The 21,233-nt window shown below is 42.6% G+C and overlaps 1 protein-coding gene and 1 non-coding gene across 2 annotated transcripts in view; one reads left to right on the forward strand and one right to left on the reverse strand.

Moving 5' to 3' along the window:
• LOC126278302 (protein CBFA2T1-like) overlaps window positions 1-21,233 on the forward strand; it is a 1,072,749-nt gene that overhangs the window by 369,426 nt on the left and 682,090 nt on the right. The gene's annotated exons all lie outside the window — the stretch shown is intronic.
• Window positions 19,355-19,429, reverse strand: Trnat-ugu (transfer RNA threonine (anticodon UGU)). Its single transcript has one exon. It is a non-coding gene; the product is annotated as a tRNA-Thr (tRNA).

Below are 21,233 nucleotides of genomic sequence, written 5' to 3' on the forward strand. Positions count from 1 at the left end.
TATTTACTACTCGTAATCTGCAAGGCAAGAACTGAGGAGAATCTCGTCTGTCGTTAAGCGGCCAATCTTAAACAAATGGAACTCATTCAGTACGAAAACATTAATAAAAAGAATTTGTCTTTACTTTACTAGCTTATAAACTATTAAAAGATCAAAATAACGAAGTATCCCTCATTTACATGTAGTATTACAGACTGAATTTCTGACTAAAAAAACATCGTCAGCGTAATGGCTGACCAAATGCTGTGCTCCCCACAACACGAAGTTCTGAAATAGAGTTATTAATTAAAATTACTGGTGGCTGTTACGGGAGGTGCTCACTACTTCAATAACCAACACTTTCTAATAACAATTGGACATATATTCTGATAACTTACAGACAGACTTACATTAAATATCAGACTGTGATACAATGGCGGCCTTCCGCTAAACGAAACAAGCTAGGAAAAAAAGGCTAACCCAAAAAATTATCTCTGTTCTTCTTCATCTACATTACACAGATACTATAAACAAAAGGCTATTTGTTAAACGCATCGCTGGCCGCTGTGGCCGAGCGGTTCTAGGAGCTTCCGTCCGGAACCGCGCGCCTGCTCCGGTTGCAGGTTCGAATCCTGCTCTGTCATGGATGTGTATGATGTCCTTAGGTTAGTTAGGTTTAAGTAGTTCTAAGTCTAGGGGACTGATGACTTCAAATGTTAAGTCCCATAGCGCTTAGAGTCATCTGAACTTACTTTTTTAACGCATCGCTGTTTGCGAGCCTTACAGATAATAATTGCACGTTTTAATGTTTGATATTCATCGCGCACACGGTCGCAGTCTTTCAATAATTTATAGTTCACACGTCACTATATTTAACACACAAAATATCCTTTTAATTTTTCTCGAAATGTCAATTTATGTGACGTTCCGTCACACACTGTGGAACTCAGGAGAGGTCCACCCGATGGTTTTATGCGTTATTTTTTGTTTATCTTTATTTTATATTTTTTACAGCCCAAATGCTGAATGGTTCCGTTCCTTCAGTACATGCAATCGGTCTGGTCCTGGCTTAGATGTGGTTGTTCCTTCGCCCAACAGGTGACTGGGGAACCTTTTGCGGTTGAGATATCCCTCATGCATTTGTTATGTGACATTCTATGAATACTCCACGTTGACGTTACTGAGTACTCCTAACCGAGCCACTCTGCTGTTACTGTTTCTCTGCTGGTAACACAACACTCCCTGGCAGTTTTTATATTGCCGAGTACGCATCTTACGATATATGGTGCTCAAGTGTACAGAGGGCAGCGTACAGGTAAAGAGTAAAGAAATAACACAATTTAGAGTACTTCATTTTACTGTTTCTGAGGCGTATAACTAATATGTTAAAATATCAATCTAAAGAAACGTTTATGCGGGCTATAGAATTTTCATATGGCTCAGCCGAGTTTCCCTGCGACTCTATCAGGAAAAACAGCCCAGTCATGTTACCCTGCCACATTTCCTGACGACACGGACCACCCATATTACAATGTAACCGTGCTGGGTAACATAGACTAGCCATCATACCATGCCACATTGCTGCCTAACATAGCCCAGTCATGTTACACCGCACTATTGCCAGGCAGCATAGCCCAGCCACGTTACCCCGCAACACTGCTAGGCAACGTAGCCCACCCATGTCACGTGGCAACATTGCCGTGCAACGTAGCCCAGTCATGTTACACTGCAACACTGCCGACCACACGAATTTCAGCCTCGTGATGGACAACACTGGCGGCTGCTGTTGCTCGCCATTGCTGACGGCAAGACATTTCCCGCCCAGAAGCGTATAGGACCGCGGAATGAACGAAAGCTAGGTAGTGGGATTTAGTGCGGCATTTCTGCATTTGCACGATACAATGAAAACAGTAAGAACAAGAGAAATTGGACTTGGAGCATTTCTTTTTCGAGTAAGTCCACTACTCCCAAAGATTTAACTCGTGAACTGATGCTGGTTACATACGTTTTATGGAACACCGAAACACGTTTTTGAATATATTGTGAAGCCAATCCGGATATTGTTAAATACCAATGTGAAAGACTGTATTCAACTTAAAATCAGGTTGTCAATCTCACTTCAATTTCTGCCTACTGATAATCCTTAAAGAAGATTGATCTACTATGTACTTCTGTAAGTCCACTTCTCGTTGATGTGTATCTTATTACCCGACGTCTGATATCCTATGGTGGAAGGCCACAAGCTACCCACTGAGGTGGTTTGAAATATCATATAGAAGTTTATCTTAACATTTTATTGTTCAGTAACACAACTAAATAGCGATGAAGTTCACAAACGTGGTACTTACATTTACGGCCGGTAATTTATAAAACAACAGGTCTCAAGTTAGTGCTCGTGTACATGGAAATACACGCGATGATTCTTCAGAAACATTCTGAAATGTTACGAACGTAGGTAGAATACCATTATAATTCCCCACTGAGTATCTTCTGCTGGGACGATATCAGTGACAAAGTCCTTTTACAGAATATGGTCTTGGTGTAAATTATTTTATAGGTTCCACAGATCTGGCCGAACATGTACGTATAATATTTATGAAATTCATCATTCTCTCATTTGCTCCCTTCTAGAATCGTGTAATACAAGTAAATCGAGTATCTCTGTGTGCGCACGCCATGTTTCGAACAGAAGTGAGACAATATTGTTTCACTGGTCTGGCTATGTAGTTTTGCACTGCAGTGCTGTCGGCTGAAAAGGAAGCAATAAGGCTGGGAGTGAGAGGGACTTGTTCACTGACTTAGTGGACACTAATCACTATACCTCGGCCGTACCTCAATTAGATGCAACCGTCTATTCTATACCCCAATATTGCAGCCACATTGCAGCATTGATGACAGCAACACTATTGTGGCCATACATTTACGTAAAGTGTGAGCCGTGTAAACGCACTGTAATGGCGCTTAACTGATCGTCTTCATTCGTATAACGCTATGTGTTAACGCAACTCTGTATTGTTATACTTCATCCTTTTTTCTTCCTTTATCAGTCCTGATATTTTCAAATAGTCTTCTCGAAATCGACAACTGTCTCAAATTTCATAATAATATTATAATTCTGTGGTTTGTTGTTATACTAATTGTTAAAGAGTACATGGTGTTTCAAAATAAATATATGTGTTTTTAAGCTTAGTAACGTTTATGGCATTCAACTTACAATTATAAATAATACATCAAACGGATGAGCAACCAAAACAAGTTTTCTCAGAAATGTTCAGTGACGGCTGCTATGACCGAGCAGTTCTAGGCGCTTCAGTCTGGAACCGCGCGACCGCTACGGTCTCAGGTTCGAATCCCGCTTCGGGCATGAATGTGTGTGATGTCCTTATGTAAGTTAGGTTTAAGTAGTTCTACGTTCTAGGGGACTGATGACCTCAGAAGTTAAGTCCCATAGTGCTCACAGCCATTTTTGAATCAAATGTTCAATGTGAGCACTTTTGTCACACATCAAGTTGATAGGCGGGCCTTCCCGAACCTTGATCAGTGTATCTGGAGTAACAGTCGCAATGATGTTGTTTCTAAAGTGGGGCAGATCACCTGGCAGCGGAGTTACGTACACGTTATCCCTTATGAACTCCCAAAGGTAAAAATCGCATGGCATCCGCTCATGTGTGAATGTGGAGGTCATGGGAAACACGCTCTGTCATCTGGTCCCTCGTGACAAATCTAGCGGTGGGGTACAACGTCGTTTAACAAATCACGTACTGAATTATGCCAGTTTGGCGGCATACCATCTTGCTGCCAAATCAAATTCTGTAGTTCAGCTTCTTCCAATTGTGGAATGATCCATTGTTCTAGCACATCAGGATAAGAAACATCATTTACAGATACTTCACTTAAAAAGAAAGCCACATAGATCCACCGGTATATGCCTCAACAATCATTCAGTTTAGGGCGTCTCGCTGCAGTTGTATCATCACGTGGTGATTTGCTGATCACCAGAAGCGAATACATGAGTGTTCACATTTCCACTTAGATGAAATGTCGTTTCATCGCTGAAAATCTCCATCGCCAACATTAATTTTTCGTTTGCAAAGATGGCAAGTAAACCATAGTCTGTGGGCTTTAGAACTTGTAACAGCTGCAAACGATAAGGTCGCAGCGTAAGGGTCTCCTGAAAAATCTCCACGTAGACGTCACTGGGATTACTAATTCACGACTAGCCTTCCGAAATGATTTCTCGGGACTACGCGCGGAACGCTCTCACTCGTTCAACACTATCTTCACTCATTCTTGGTATTTTTTCTTTTTGTTAGTTTATTGGCTTTCGGGACGCATCCTTACACCTATCTCAGTAGTAAACTTTCAATTGTGACAATATGAACCTAAGGACACTACAACATCAGTCCCCGGGCGGAAAAAATCTCCGACCTGACCGGGAAACGAACCTGTGACCTGCTGACCACGCAGCTGCCGAGGCGGATGATTCTTGGTTATTCCATGCTCACGCCATAGCGCAGAGATATACAAACAAAACTCTTCGAGCTGCTCTTTCGTCTGATATATTATTTACAATTGTAAATTGAATGCATTAAATGTTACAAAGTCTTAAAACCCGTATATTCATTTTGAAACACCCTGTATACCTGCAGACTGAAGCGACGAATGAAAATTTGTACCAAGGCCAGGATTCGGTCTCCTTCTCACTTGCAAGAATGGCAAGTGGGATGAGGCGTGAGTGGAGGGAGGCGAGTTCGCCCCCCCCCCCCTATCCTTTGAACCATGGACCCATGGATCTTGCCGTTGGTGGGGAGGCTTGCGTGCCTCAGCGATACAGATAGCCATACCATAGGTGCAACCACAACGGAGGGGTATCTGTTGAGAGGCCAGACAGAGGTGCGGTTCCTGAAGAGAGGCAGCAGCCTTTTCAGTAGTTGCAGGGGCAACAGTCGGAATGATTGATCTGGCCTTGTAACACTAACCAGACGGCCTTGCTGTGCTGGGACTGCGAACGGCTGGAAGCAAGGGGAAACTACAGCCATAATTGTTCCCGAGGGCGTACAGCTTCACTGTATGGTTAAATGATGATGACGTCCTCTTGGGTAAAATATTTCGGAGGGGGGGGGGAGGAGGGACTACTCAGGAGGACGGCGTTATCAGGTAAAAGAAAACTGGCTTTCTACGGATCGGAGCGTGGAATGTCAGATCACTTAATCTGGCAGGTAGGTTAGAAAATTTAAAAAGGGAAATGGATAGGTTAAAGTTAGATATAGTAGGAATTAGTGAAGTTCGGTGGCAATAGGAAGAATACTTCTCGTCAGGTGAATACATGGTTATAAATACAAAATCAAATAGGGCTAATTCTGGAGTGCAAGGTTCGCAGGAGAGCTTCTGTAAAGCTTGGAAGGTAGGAGACGAGAAACTGGCAGAAGTGGAGCTGTGAGGATGGGGCGTGAGTCGTACTTGGGTAGATCAGTTGGTAGAGCACTTGCCCGCCAAAGGCAAAGGTCCCGAGTTCGAGTCTCGGTCCGGCACACAGTTTTAATCTGTCAGGATATTTCAATTCTGGAGCAGGTTTAATAATGAATAAAAAATAGGACTGCGGATAAGCTATGACAAATAGCATAGAGAATGCATTATTGTGGCCAAGATAGACACGAAGCCCAAGCCTAACACAGTAGTACAAGTTTATATGACAACTAGCTCCGCAGATAAAAGAAATTATTCAGATTGTGAAGGGAGACGAAAGTTTAATAGTTATGGGTGACTGGAATTCGGTAGTAGGAAAAGGAAGAGAAGGGAACGTAGTTGGTGAATATGGAATGGTGGTGAGGAATGAAAGAGAAAGCCGCCTGGTAGAATTTTGCACAGAGAATAACTTAATCATAGCTAACACTTGGATCAAGAATCCCGAAAGAAGGTTGTATACATTGAAGAGGCCTGGAGATCCTGGAAGGTTTCAGATAGATTGCGTAATGGTAAGACAGATTTAGGAACCAGGTTTTAAATTGTAAGACACTTCCAGGGGCTGATGTGGACTCTGACCACAATCTATTGGTCATGAACTGCAGATTAAAACTGAACAAATTTTAAAAAAGTGGGAATTTAAGGAGATGGGACGTGGATAAACTGACAGAACAAGAGGTTGTAGGGAGTTTCAGAGAGAGCATTAGGGAACGGTTGACAAGAATGGGGCAAGAATACAGTAGAAGTAAAATGGGTAGCTTTGAGATATGAAATATTAAAGGCAGCAGAGGATCAAGTAAGTAAAAAAACGAGGGCTAATAAAAATCCTTGGGTAACAGAAGATTTATTGAATTTAATTGTTGAAAGGAGAAAATATAAAAATGCAGTAAATGAAGCAGTCAAAAAGGAATACAAATGTCTCAAAAATAATATCGAGAGGAAGTGCAAAATGGCGAAGCAGGGATGGCTAGAGGACAATGGATAATGGAATGTAGTTGAATTAAGTCGGGTGATGCTGAGGGAATTAGATTAGGAAATGGGACACTTTTAGGAAATTGGACACTTTTAGTACTAAAGGAGTTTTGCTATTTTGGGGAGCAAAATAACTGATGATGGTCAAAGTAGAGCAGATACGAAATGTAGACTGGCAATGTCAAGGAAAGCGTTTCTGATGAAGGGAAATTTGTTAACATCGAGTATAGATTTAAATGTCAGGAAGTCATTTCTGAAAGTATTTATATGGAGTGTAGCCATGTATGGAAGTGAAACATGGACGATAAATAGTTTGGACAAGAAGAGATTAGAAGCTTTCGAAATTTGGTGCTGCAGAAGAGTGCTGAAGATTAGATGGGTAGTTCACATAGCTAATGAGGAAGTATGGAATAGAACTTGGGAGAAGAGAAACTTTTGGCACAACTTGTCTAGAAGAAGGGATCGGTTGGTAGGACATGTTCTGAAGCATCTAGGGATCACCAATTTAGTATTGGTGGGCACCGTGGAGGGTATAAATCATAGAGGGAGACCAAGAGACGAATACACTAAGCAGATTCAGAAGAATGTAGTTTGCAGTAGGTACTGGGAGATGAAGAAGATTGTACAGCAGATAGTAGCGTGGAAAGCTGCATCAAACCAGTCTCTGGACTGAAGACCACAACAGGTAGCAAAAGGCGCCTAGTACACGTCCATCGCGGCGCTCGGGGCCACAGCACAGTTGGGACACCTGAGGATGGGCTTATGAGAGGCTGAAACCGGCCGTGATAGTAAAACAAATTTACAACTGAGGCGGTACGTTGCACTTCTGGTATAATGCTCAGTTGCGGATGTTCTTCCAAAAGGATTGTTTGCCTATAGTTTCAATCAACTGTTAAAAACAGGAAATCTTTATGAAGGACTGCCAGCACTTATTCAAAAATTGTTTCGGCAGACTTCCATTATCAGATCAGAACAAAGAACCAACGAATCGTGTTACGTAAAAAAAAAAAAAAAAAAAAGCTTGTCTATTACAAATATTTATACTGCGTATGATCTTGTATAATTTGACGTAATATGATGTATTGATTCTTTAAGTTTTCATTTGATGAGGCAGTCTGCCAAAACGTGTTAGCCGTTTGAAGAAATAAAGTGAAGAGATAAAGAGCGATCTGTGCAGACAATTGTTGTGTACCTTAAGGAGTCTGTCTGTACAGTTTGTGAATCTAATAAAAAATCCCTCGTAATGACAATGTTACGGAAATGTTTACTGGCAATTGGTAATGTTCTGCAGTTATGTGATTCATGTTACACGCTCACTAGTAGTTGGTGGTCACAAAGAACCAGATTCTACTACGTCTGCTATTTGATTATTGGAAGCAATTTTAAGAAATTCTGTAAACATTTGCCATGAGCTACGTAGAAATTCGTGTGTTTTAACAACAGTCAGATCCCGTCAGTATAAATATTACCAATGACAAAGAGACGCAAAGACTGAAATCGGGTCGTGATTTGCATTTTATACGTCACGTATCGCTTCTAGGTCGGCTTTTTCCGGCTAGATAATTGGCTTGTTGTCGATATTTGGTAGTCAGGCGGAGGGGCAGCGAGGAAAAGGAATCACCGATTAGGCGGCTAGTGTGCAACGGGTGGCGTGTCGAGAGATGGCAGCAGTAGGCGACTCGGCGAATTATTCAACACAGGCCGTAATTGCGGCCGTGCATTAGTCAGCGCGCTGGGACGCGCTGTGTGTCCGTGCCGATCGGTAGGCGTCGCGTAATGTTACACAGTGTCACCCACCCACAGAAAATTATGCCACTTTTGCTTTATCAATGTTTCTTCATTGATATATGTCATAAACTGTCGAAAAGAAACGAGAGCAAAGAGATTAACATTGGATTTGAAACTGAAATTTTGCCAACAGATCTGACTAAAACCTCTAAGAAGTTTTGCACTGATGTCGAAATCATCTATTTACTCGCTCAGTGACCGTATTGCACCGAAACGAAAGACGACAGAGGGAAACCAGAAATACTAAATTTGGTCTTCTGAAAATGTATCGCTGCAGTACTTTGCAATAAGGTTCCTATGTTAGCCGTGCGGGATTAGCCCAGAGGTCGAGGGCGCTGCTGTCATGGACTGTTCGGCTGGTCCCGGCGGATGTTCGAGTGCTCCCTCGGGCATGTGTGTGTAGGTGTTTGTCCTTAGGATAATTTAGATTAAGTAGTGTGTAAGCTTAGAGACTGATGACCTTCGCAGTTAAGTCCCATAAGATTTCACACACATTTGGACATTTTTGGTTCCTATGTTCACTTATCGCAAAATTGGCAGATAGTCAGGTGAATGATAACTGAACGGAAAAGTAACGTCAGTCGCTTAATAGTGGAAAGATGTCTGGACAGTATAAGATACATCTGCAGGTCTACTAACATTACGCGAAAAAGCTTGCTCCCCTTCTAGCAGCAGGTTATCATAGATCGCTGGAGCAACGAAGGTTACCAATGGACTGGAAAAAAAGAAAAAAAGGCAAAAAAATGCGCAGGTCAGAATTCTGGAGTGACCAGTGCATGTCAGGAATGTTTTTGTTCACAAACCACTATACATACTGCTTTATGAGAGGGTGCATTGTCATGCTGTTATAATCATCGTCTCCAAACTGCTCATCCACAGTACACAGTACTGTAACATTCATATCCTGTATGTGTATATATATATTGCATCTAACAGACAATTTAACATTACAAATCCACTTTCGTTAAAATAAATTGAAACAGATAAATTTCAAGCTTCACACTGGTAGCTCTAAGAATTTACGGCCAGGTAACGTTTCTGGCGTAGAGCTGTAAAATCTAAGAACTGAGATACACAAAGGTGCATGGCGTTCCTTAAAAACATTGCTATCATTCTTGGTTCATTTTTTTTTTATAAAAGTTTAAAATAAACTGAAAACCAAGTGACTCTTAGGTCGTGGACAATGACTCATGGTTAAATAAACTCAATACCGATGTCATATCATTTGACATAATAGCGTTTCATGAAACTTCAGTAACAGTTAATCCTTCTCTGAAATCACGAAACTATAACCCACGCATTACAAAAATTAAACTTCACTTGTATTACCTTTCCTTAAAAGAAGTTACAAAATGCAATTCTGAAATCCATGTCTCTCGGAATGATCGATTGATCCTAAAAAAGAAGATAATGAAGAGCAAAAAGATTCCTGAATTGGATGGCTTACGAACTAAGAATGGCGCATTATCAAAGAGCTGCTGCAAGTAAACCAAACTAAATCATTACCTCTAATACATTCATCATGAAGAGTATAATCGTACCAACGTAAAAATCAATTCCTTTTCTCTCGACACTGAATCTTCCAATAATCCTTATCATGATCCCCAAAAATCTCCGTTATTTGCTACCTGTTGCTACTAAAGCAAAACTCGATTGTTCTCATCTCAAAATGGTTCAAATGGCTCTGAGCACTATGGGACTTAACATCTGTGGTCATCAGTCCCCTAGAACTTAGAACTACTTAAAACTAACTAATCTAAGAACATCACACACATCCATGCCCGAGACAGGATTCGAACCTGCGACCGTAGCAGTCCCGCGGTTCCGGACTGAGCGCCTGAACCGCTAGACCACCGCGGCCGGCGTTCTCATTTCACATTTCAGATATCCAAAACAGGAAAAGTTCCTCTGAAAACTTAAACACACACACACACACACACACACACACACACACACACACACACACACACCTTTCAAGCCGGGACGCGTCACCAGCTGTGTTATATTAGTATAAGCAGGCTGCGGACGGATGGCGCAGACACCGAGCGGTAACTAGTACAAGCCACAACACAAGAACACATGAGCGGTTCGTCCTTAAGAGGAGCTACTACTGCGGGGATAGGTTTCGAAATAAGGTCCTGCTTAAACACTGCTGCGCATTAAAATGTCAAAAACACGAAGGTGGCACGCGAGAAATCTCGAGCTGTAATAGCTAGGCTGCCGAAAGAACGTTCCTCCCAGTTCACGCACCTGCACCGCATCGTGTGGAGGAGACACTCTAGCGCCAGTCGGAGCTCTGGCATTCGTAAACGTTGCCATGGTGATGGTACCCCGTTGCCACCCCGACAACTCAAGGTCGCGCGGTTCTGTAATCAGTGGCCGGCCGCGGTGGTCTCGCGGTTCTAGGCGCGCAGTCCGGAACCGTGCAACTGCTACGGTCGCAGGTTCGAATCCTGCCTCGGGCATAGATGTGTGTGATGTCCGTAGGTTAGTTAGGTTTAAGTAGTTCTAAGTTCTAGGGGACTAATGACCACAGCAGTTGAGTCCCATAGTGCTCAGAGCCATTTTTTGTAATCAGTGGGAGAAAGCGTTTGTTGCAGATCGCGGTATTGACTCAGTTCGCATTATCGGAGCCGTGTGAAGTGTCGCATTGTTAATTTCAAACCTAAGTGATACAGTCTCTTCCTCACGCTGCACGAAAGTAGGTGGTGATTCTACATCTACATCTACATCCATACTCCGCAAGCCATCTGACGGTGTGTGGCGGAGGGTACTCTGAGTACCTCTATCGGTTCTCCCTTCTATTCTATTGTACGTGGAAAGAAGGATTGTCGGTATGCTTCTGTGTGGGCTCTAATCTCTCTGATTTTATCCTCATGGTCTCTTCGAGAGATATACGTAGGAGGGAGCAATATACTGCTTGACTCTTCGGTGAAGGTATGTTCTCGAAACTTTAACAAAATCCCGTACCGAGCTACTGAGCGTCTCTCCTGCATAGTCTTCCACTGGAGTTTATCTATCATCTCCGTAACGCTTTCGCGATTACTAAATGATCCTGTATCGCAGCGTGCTGCTGTCCGGAGAATCTTCTCTATCTCTTCTATCAACCCTATCTGGTGCGGATCCCACAATGCTGAGCAGTACTCAAGCAGTGGGCGAACAAGCGTACTGTAACCTACTTCCTTTGTTGTCGGATTTCATTTCCTTAGGATTCTTTCAATGAATCTCAGTCTGGCTTTACCGACGGTCAACTTTATATGATCATTCCATTTTATATCACTCCTAATGCGTACTCCCAGATAATTTATGGAATTAACTGCTTCCAGTTGCTGACCTGCTATTTTGTAGCTAAATGATAAGGGACCTATCTTTCTATGTACTCGGATCACATTACTCTTGTCTACATTGAGATTCAATTGCCATTCCGTGCACCATGCGTCAATTCGCTGCAGATCCTCCTGCATTTCAGTACAATTTTCCATTGTTGCAACCTCTCGATACACCACAGCATCATCTGCAAGAAGCCTCAGTGAACTTCCGATGTCATCCACCAGGTCATTTATGTATATTGTGAATAGCAACGGTCCTAGGACACTCCCCTGCGGCACACCTGAAATCACTCTTACTTCGGAAGACTCCTCTCCATTGAGAATGACATGCTGCGTCCTGTTATCTAGGAACTCCTCAATCCAATCACACAATTGATCTGATAATCCGTATGCTCTTACTTTGTTCATTAAACGACTGTGGGAACTGTGTCAAACGCCTTGCGGAAGTCAAGAAACACGGCATCTACCTGTGAACCCGTGTCGAAGGCCCTCTGAGTCTCGTGGACGAATAGCGCGAGCTTCTATGTTAATCGTTAGCTCATATATAGTTTACGATGATATTTTGTAGAACAAAACGTTAACAGTGGCCCTTTCATATCTTTGTCGAAAGTCATGGAATGAAGAGCTGCACGTCTGAAAATTGTAACGACCTCCGCGAAGAAAATAACTAGAGAGAAGTGTGCTGAAGATCCACAGGAACCAATTGCTGCTCTTTCGACTCTACGAAAACCCAGAGCGCTTGTTGCTAAATTGACAGACCTTGGAGATTTTCAAGAAGACGTATTTCGGCAACATACATTTGACTGTTACGCGCAGAAAGGACATTCCACCCGGAAGAAGCTACTGCTATAAAATACTGAGTTGACAAAAAAGTTTTCTGAATAGACACTGAAGAGCCATAGAAACTGGTGTACTTGCCTCATACCGCGTAGGGCCCTCGCCAGTAGGCACTAGTGCCGCAACACGACGTAGCATGAGCTCGACTAATATCTGAAGCATAGCTGGAGTGAACTGACGCCATGAATCCTGCAGGGCTGTCCATAAATCCGTAATACTAGGGTATGGAGATCTCCTCAAACAGCACGTCGCAAGGCATGGTGGCCAACGAAAGCGTTTAAACTCAGAAGAGTGTTCTTGGAGCCGCTCTGTAGCATTTCTGGACGTGTGGGGTGTCGCATTGTCTTGCAGGAATTGCAGATGTCCGTTGTAATGCTTAATGAGAACGAATGGATGCAGGTAATCAAGCACGATGCTTACGTACGTGTCACCTGTCAGAGTCGTATCTAGACGTATCAGGTATCCGATGTCACTGCAGCTGCACACGCCCTAAACTACTACAGAGCTTCCACCAGATTGAACAGTCCCCTGCTGACACGCAGGGTCCATGGATTCATGAGGTTGTCTCCATAACCGTACAAGTCCATCCGCTTGATACAATTTGAAACGAGAGTACTCCACCAAGGGAACGTTTTTCCAGTCAAACGTCGGCCTAGACGGTCCCAGGAGAGGAGTAACGCTTTGTGTCGTGCAGTCATCGAGGGTTCACCGATGGGCCTTCGGCTCCGAAATCCCACATCGATAATGTTTCGTGGAATGGTTCGCACGCTGACTCTTGTTGGCGGCTCAGCATTTAAAACTGCAGCAGTTTGTGGAAGGGTTGCACTTCCGTCGCGTTGATCGATTCTCTTCAATCGTCGTTGGTCCTTTTTCGCAGGAACTTCTTCCATCGAAGCAATGTTGGAGATTAGATGTTTTACCGGATTCCTAATATTCACGGTACACTCGTGAAATGGTCGTACGGGAAAAACCCCCACTTCACCGCTACCTCAAAGTTGCTGTGTCCCATCGCTCGTGCACCGACTATAACGCCACGCTGAAACTCACTTAAATCTTGATAACCTGCCATTGTAGCAGCAGTAACCAATATAACAACTGTGCCAGATACTTGTTGTCTTATATAGGCGTCGCCGACGGCAGCGCCATATTCTGCCTGTTTACATATCTCTGTATTTGAATACGCATGCGTATACCAGTTTCTTTGATGCTTCGGTGCAGTACCGCTTTATAATGTTAAAAACAGAAGGAGGCCGTTGTAACTGCTGCTGAAACTGGAATTGGTTGTCAGAGGAAAATCCAGCCTTTGAGTGATACTAATGGGGATAGGGTTTAGATGGAAAACATTTTCCGGAAGATGAGTTCAGCTTGCTCGAAAGGCCATCGTTGGCTGGAGGTGCTACTTTTTTGGGATTTATTTAACAGCAGACCTCACGAAATCACCTGGTCGGACGAAACGTGGATTAATTGTAGTCATTCCAGACTGATGGCGAGGACTGATGAGATTTCTCAAGAAAGAATGACACTCCAGTAGAAAAAGCTGGACCAGTCGGTGGGTTTGTGCCAAATGTTTTGTTGTTGCTTACATCAAAGAAATCTAGTGGCTTACAAAGGGAAATGACAGCAAAGAAATTTAAAGAGTGGTTAGCTAGATAATACTCCGCCTAATATTCGATTATGCACCACATCACTCGGTTCAGTCAAACAAAATCCCTACAAGCAGAAGCAGGAAGAGTGACTTAGTGGAATGGCTACAGAAGAACGGCGCTGATTCAGTTGACAACGAAATCAAAAAGGCACAAATACTCCAAATCGTGAAATAGTGTAAATCGTGAAATAGTGTAAATCGCGTAATGTCACCTACGACATTCACAAAATTGCAGAAGCAAGTGGTCCAGGCGTGTTGCGGCTCCCACCGTGTCATTACCATTTCGGTGCATCGAAATCTCTAATTTAACTCAACATATATTTCCGTACCTTTTCTTTTTAATTACGAAAAGAGTATATTTCATATCCCCAAGGTTATTAGCGGTTTCTTACGCTTCAGTAGCATTGCTGTAATTTTCGGATGTGGCATTCGTAGCTGGGCGACCGGCGCGGCGTGACAGCAAGGAGCCATGTAGTAGCACTGGCAGCGTAGCCGCTGGCTGTCAGACACATTATTTCGGCTGCTCGACTATAGTCACGCATATGTTTAGCATTACAGCAAAACCGCACAAATTCCTTAGGAGCTACATCAATCTACAAGAAAATATTGTGCAGTGGGTTCTGCTTCCATAAACTGATTTCAATCTTGTTTATGAGAAAACGAAGCTGTATCATTTAATGTAAAGTCGTCAGCGACAGGACCACGGACCATCAAGAATGCAATTTACCGTCCCGCGACATTACTGCTCACTGTAGTCGGGGTCCCACGGCTATCACGGAGGATCTACATGGTTACACTCGACTAGAGCTGGAGAGGAGGGACAGATTCGCTCGGCCGTGCAGGTTCGCTCAACCGCCTCCTGTCAGGAAATGCTGCAAGACTGTATTCACAAAGACAGTGCGGCGAAGACTGGACCTCCACGGACAGCAGTACGTCTACATCTGCACCCACATTCCTCATGGCAGAAGCTACACTGTACCACAGTTAGTCATTTACTTTCTTCTTTAACCTAATGGTAAACTGCCAAAGCATTCGCAGCAAATTACCAGAGTTTGAAGTGCTCATGAAAAGCAGTGATGCTCCCATACACTAGGTACACAAAACTGGTTGAACCTGAAATGGATACCTGTGTGATCTTTGGCGAAAATTTGAGTGTATATCAAAAGGGTTGGCAAATGGGAAATGGACGTGGTGTATTTGTCGCAGTAGACAAAAAAATCATATCCACTGAGGTAGAAATTGAAGCTGCATGTGACGCTGTTTGGGCAAAATTCAGTATTAGGGGTGGGCATAAAATGACTGGATCCTTCTATCGCCGACCAGACTCATCTCCTGATGTAACCGAAAACTTTAGAAAAAACCTCATTCCACTTGTATGTAAGTTCCCCAATCATACTGTAATCATCAGTGGAGACTTTAAACATCCGACAGTTAATTGGAAAAATTACAACTTTGTTAGTGGTAGCTGTGATGAGACATCCTGTGAATGCGTTGATATAAAATTTCCTGGCAGACTTACCCGCGAAAGGCAAAGGATCCAGTCACGGTTCGGCACACAGTTTTAATCTCCCAGGAAGTTTCATTTTGTGAAAGTTTGCTAGGTGCCTCCTCTGAAAACTGTCTAGAACAGATGGTTAGGAACTCCACTCGTGATGGAAATATATTGGATCTACTGGCAACAAAGAAACCTGATCTCTTTGAGAATATCCACATCGAAACTGGTATCAATTACCACGAAGCGGTGTGGCAACAATGATTACCGAAGTACAAAGGACAGCTAAAACAAACAGAAAGATGTACATGTTCAATAAACTAGATAAAAAAATCAGTAGGGTCATATCTTAATGAGGAACTTCAAATTTTCAGTATAGACCAAGAGCATCTAGAGGAACTCTGGGCCAAATTTAAAAAAAATGTTGACAATGCACTGGGTAGATATGTACTCAGTAGAGCAGTTCGTAATGGTAGGGAACCTTCATGGTATACAATCAATGTAAAGAAACTTCTAAAGATACCGAGAGTACTGCATAACATGTGCGAAACAAAGCGTAGGGCTATAGCTAGAGAGATTCTGAATGAAACGAGCAATGCATGAAGTTTTCAGTGACTGTCGTAGCAGAATATTGTCAATTGATCTTTCTCAAAATTCAAAGAAATTCTGGTTGTATGGAGAGGCTGTTAGCTTCCTGTCCCTAGTGAATGAGACAGAAACTGCAGTTGAGGGTAGCAGAGCAAAAGCTGAAATGCTTAACTCCGTTTTCAAATGTTCCTTTACAAAGAAGACCCAGGAGAACAGTCCCAATTTAATAATCGTACTACTGAAAAGGTGAATGAAATAAGTATTAGTGTCAGTGGTGTTCAGAAACAGCATAAATCGATATAATGGAACAAAGCTCCAGGCCACGATGGAATCCCTGTCACATTCTATACTCAACTTTCGACTAACTTTAGACCCAGTTCTGGGGAAAAGGCGCAGGTCACTCCTCTCTACAAGAATGGTAGTAGAAGTGATCCACACAGAAGCCGTCCAATATCCTTGACATAGATTTCTTATAGAATCTGAGAACATATTCTGAGCTCAAACATAATGAGGTGTCTTGAACAGAATGACCCTCTCAATGCTAACGAGCATGGAATTCGAGAACCCAACTCACACTTTTCTCATATGACATACTGAAAGCTTTGGATCAAGACAACCAGGTAGATGCAGTGTTTCTTCATTTACGAAAAGTATTTGACTCAGTATCGCACCTACGCTTATTGTCAAAAGCACGATCATATGCGGTACCAAGTCAAATTTGTGACTGGATTGAGGACTTTTTCGTTCGGAGGACACCGCTGGTTACCTTGGATGGAAAGTCATCGTCAGATGTAGAAGTAACTTCGGGTGTGCCCCAGGTGAAGTGTGTTGGGACATTTGCTGTTCATATTGTACCTTGCAGCCGGCCGGAGTGGCCTAGCGGTTCTAGGCGCTTCAGTCTGGAACCGCGCGACCGCAACGGTCGCAGGTTCGAATCCTGCCTAGGGCATGGATGTGTGTGATGTCCTTAGGTTAGTTAGGTTTAAGTAATTCTAAGTATTGGCGACTGATGACCTCCGCTGTTAAGTCCCGTAGTGCTCAGAGCCATTTGAACCAATGACCTTGCAGATGATATAACAGCAAAATCAGGCTTTTTACAGATGATGTAGTTATTTATAATGAAGTACTATCCGAAAAAACTGCATAAATATTGAGTCAGATCTTAATAAGATTTCAACTTGCAGAGATTGGTCTAAATGTCCAGAAATGTAAAATACTGCAGTTCACAAAACGAGAAAACGTAGTATCCTATGACTATAACACCAATGAGTCACTTTTGGAATCGGTCAATTCGTACAAATACCTGGGTGTAACACTTTGTAGGAATACGAAATGAAATGATCACAGAATGTTACATCGTGGGTAAAGCAGGTGGTAGAATTCGGTCTTATTGGTAGAATACTGAGGAAGTACAATCAATCTACAAAGGAGATTATGTGAAAATTACTCGTGTGACAGGTTCTAGAATATTGCTCAAGTGTTTGGGACCCATACCAAATAGGACTAATGGGGGATACTGAATTTATACAGAGAAGGGCAGTACAAATAGTCACAGGTTTGTTTAATCCATGAGAGTGTGTTGAAATAGGTCAATAGAAAATCAAACAGGCCATGAAAAATATTTATAAACTAAGAAATATTTAAATAACAATTATAGTGTGTAAGAAAAATGTTTTGCAAAATTTATTTAAGTTCTTTAAAAAAGAATGTTTTTTAATAATGTAACATTTTTATTTATATTTTTTAAATAGATCAACAGAAAATCAAACAGGCTATGAAAAATATTTGTAAGCTAAGAAATATGTAAATAACAATTATAGTGTATAAGAAAAATGTTTTGTAAGATTTAAGTTCTTTAAAAAAGAAAAAACATTTTTTAAAAATCTAACATTTTTAAAAATAAAAATGTTAGATTTTTGTTTTTTAATTCTTTTTTAAACAACTTAAAAGGATTTTACAAAACATTTTTCTTACACTCTATAATTGTTATCTACAGATTTCTTAGCTTATAAATATTTTTCACATCCTGTTTGATTTTCTATTGATCTATTTCAGTGTCACAGAGATACTGAAGGAACTGAACTGGAAGACTCTTGAAGATAGACGTAAACTATCTCGACAAAGTCCGTTAAGTTTCAAGAACCGGCTTTAAATGATTACTCTAGGAATATACTACAAACCTCTACGTATCGGCTAAATAGGTATCTTCAAGATAAGATTCGAATAACTTCTACACGCACAGAGACATTCAGACAATCATTCTTCCCGCGCTCCGCACGTGAATGGAACAGGAAGAAACCCTAATAACTGGTAGGGACGTACCGTCTGCGTGCACAGTATAGATGCAGATGTGGATGTAGAGAAAAGCGACTGTCTATATGCCTCCGTACGAGACCTAATATCTCTTACCTTCATTGTTCTTACACGAAATGTACGTTGAGGGCAGCAGAAAGTTTCTGCAGTCGGCATCAAATGCCAGTTCTCTATATTTTATCAATCGTATTCCTCAAATAGAACGCCACCTTACGTCCAGGAATTCCCATTTGTGTCCCGGAAGCATCTAAATAATACTTACGTGTTGTTCTAACGTATAGATAACAGAAATCTAGCAGCCCGCCCAAGAACTGCTTCGATGTATTTTTTTAATCCGACCTGGGGCGGATGTCAAGCACTCGAGCAGCACTGTACAATGGATCGTACTAGTGTCCTACCTGTGGTCGCCTTTACAGATGGCCCGCATCTCGTGGTCGTGCGGTAGCGTTCTCGCTTCCCACGCCCGAGTTCCCTGGTTCGATTCCCGGCGGGGTCAGGGATTTTCTCTGCCTCGTGATGGCTGGGTGTTGTGTGATGTCCTTAGGTTAGTTAGGTTTAAGTACTTCTAAGTCCTAGGGGACTGATGACCATAGATGTGAAGTCCCGTAGTGCTCAGAGCCATTTGAACCATTTGAACCTTTACAGATGAACCACAGTCTCCTAAAATTCTCCCAATAAACCGGAGTCGAATATTCGTCTTCACTACTATAATCCTCACATTTTCGTTCCATTTCCTATGGCTTTACAACGTGACGGCCAGATATTTAAACGACGTGATTGTGTCAAGCAGGGCACTACTAATGCTGCATTCGAACATTACGGGTTTGTTTTCCCTGCTCGTCTACAGAACTGATACCAATGATGACCATGCAGCTTCTCTAGAAAGAAATGATAATTAATCGAAACAGATGTTGTTGATATACCTCAATGGGGACAGTTGAAAATGTGTGCCCCGACCGGGACTCGAACCCGGGATCTCCTGCTTACACGGCAGACGCTCTATCCATCTGAGCAACCGAGGGCCCAGGGGATAGCCCGACTGCAGGAACTTATCTTTCGCATGCTCCCCAACTGTCCACAACCTACATTCGTAATGTTCCTAATGGATATTTGCCCAATCACTCAGTACTCGCGCCAAGTAAGGTGACGATTCCAATCGGTGAGGGTTTCGATTAATTATCATTTCCTTCTAGAGAAGCTGCATGGTCATCATTGGAATCTGTTCATTGAAACAGTTACTATCTTCATACAGTTAAAGGCTACCCGGCCATTGACCTCCTTCTGTGCGAATGCGCACACTTTGCCCGATCTCTTACGGGAATGGTCACCTTACTTGGCGCGAGTAATGTGTGAATGGGCAAATAACTATTAGGAACATTACGAACGTAGGTTGTGGATAGTTGGGAAAGTGGGTATCACGGGAAGTTCAAAATGGTTCAAATGGCTCTGCGCACTATGGGACTTAACATCTATGCTCATCAGTCCCCTAGAACTTGGAACTACTTAAACCTAACTGACCTAAAGACATCACACAACACGCAGTCATCACGAGGCAGAGAAAATCTCTGACCCCGCCGGGAATCGAACCCGGGAACCCGGGCACGGGAAGCGAGAACGCTACCGCACGACCACAAGCTGAGGACTTGTCACGGGAAGCGTGCAAGAGATAGGTCCCTGCAGTCGTGCTATCCTCTGGGCCCTCGGTGGTTGAGATGGACATTGCGTCTGCTATGTAAGCAGAATATCCCAGGTTCTAGTCCCTGTCGGGGCACACGTTGAGGTATATCAACAACACCTGTGGGCAGCTGAGGGTTTCGATTAATTATAATTTCTTACATTAACTTCATTTTTCTACATTTATATCAAGTTGCCATTCATCACACCAACTATAAATATTGTCTAAGTCACGTATTACCCTGCTAGAGTCACTCAAGGACGACCCCTTGCAGTGCACAACAGCGTCATCAGCAAACAGCCGCAGACTGTTGCTCACACTGTCCGCCAGATCTTTTATGTACTGATGATACTTTCTTTGACGCGACAGCAGAGAACCGTGTGCTCTGCTTCCGTAATTTATGATCAATGTGCCAAAGGAAAGGCAATTAAATATGGAGCAGATACTATAAAAATAATTTCGGTTGTGAAATCGAAATCTGAGAACACAAAATACGGTGGGATTAATATTTTTGTAAAATAACAATATAATATTTGGAAACTTTTTTCGTTTATTCTTTTATCCACGACTTGCCCAAAAATGTTTGAGTATACAGCATCTATTCCTTCATACCATTTTCGCTGTGATTTCCGTTTAGCTACCGATAGGACCTTCCTTTCGGAATACGCCTCGTATGTTCAAAAATACTACTGAAACTCGTCGTTAGTGATATGGCTCGCTAATTCAGCGGATTACTCCTATTTCCTTTCTTGAGAATAGGTGTGTGACCCATGCTTTGCGTACGGATCTTTCGACGAGTGATCAGTTGTATACGATTGCTCCGTGTGGAGCTGTCGTAGTAGCGCTCTCTGAAAGGAACTACACTACTGGCCATTAAAATTGCTACACCCCGAAGATGACGTGCTACAGACGCGAAATTTAACCGACAGGAAGAAGATGCTGTGATATGCAAATGATTAGCTTTTCAGAGCATTCACACACGGCTGGCGCCGGTGGCGACACCTACAACGTGCTGACATGAGGAAAGTTTCCAACCGATTTCTCATACACAAACAGTAGTTGACCGGCGTTGCATGGTGAAACTTTGTTGTGATGCATCGAGTAAGGAGGAGAAATGTGTGCCATCACGTTTCCGACTTTGATAAAGGTCGG

This window comes from Schistocerca gregaria, chromosome 6 (assembly GCF_023897955.1).
Source record: "Schistocerca gregaria isolate iqSchGreg1 chromosome 6, iqSchGreg1.2, whole genome shotgun sequence".
NCBI classification, from domain to species: domain Eukaryota; kingdom Metazoa; phylum Arthropoda; class Insecta; order Orthoptera; family Acrididae; genus Schistocerca; species Schistocerca gregaria.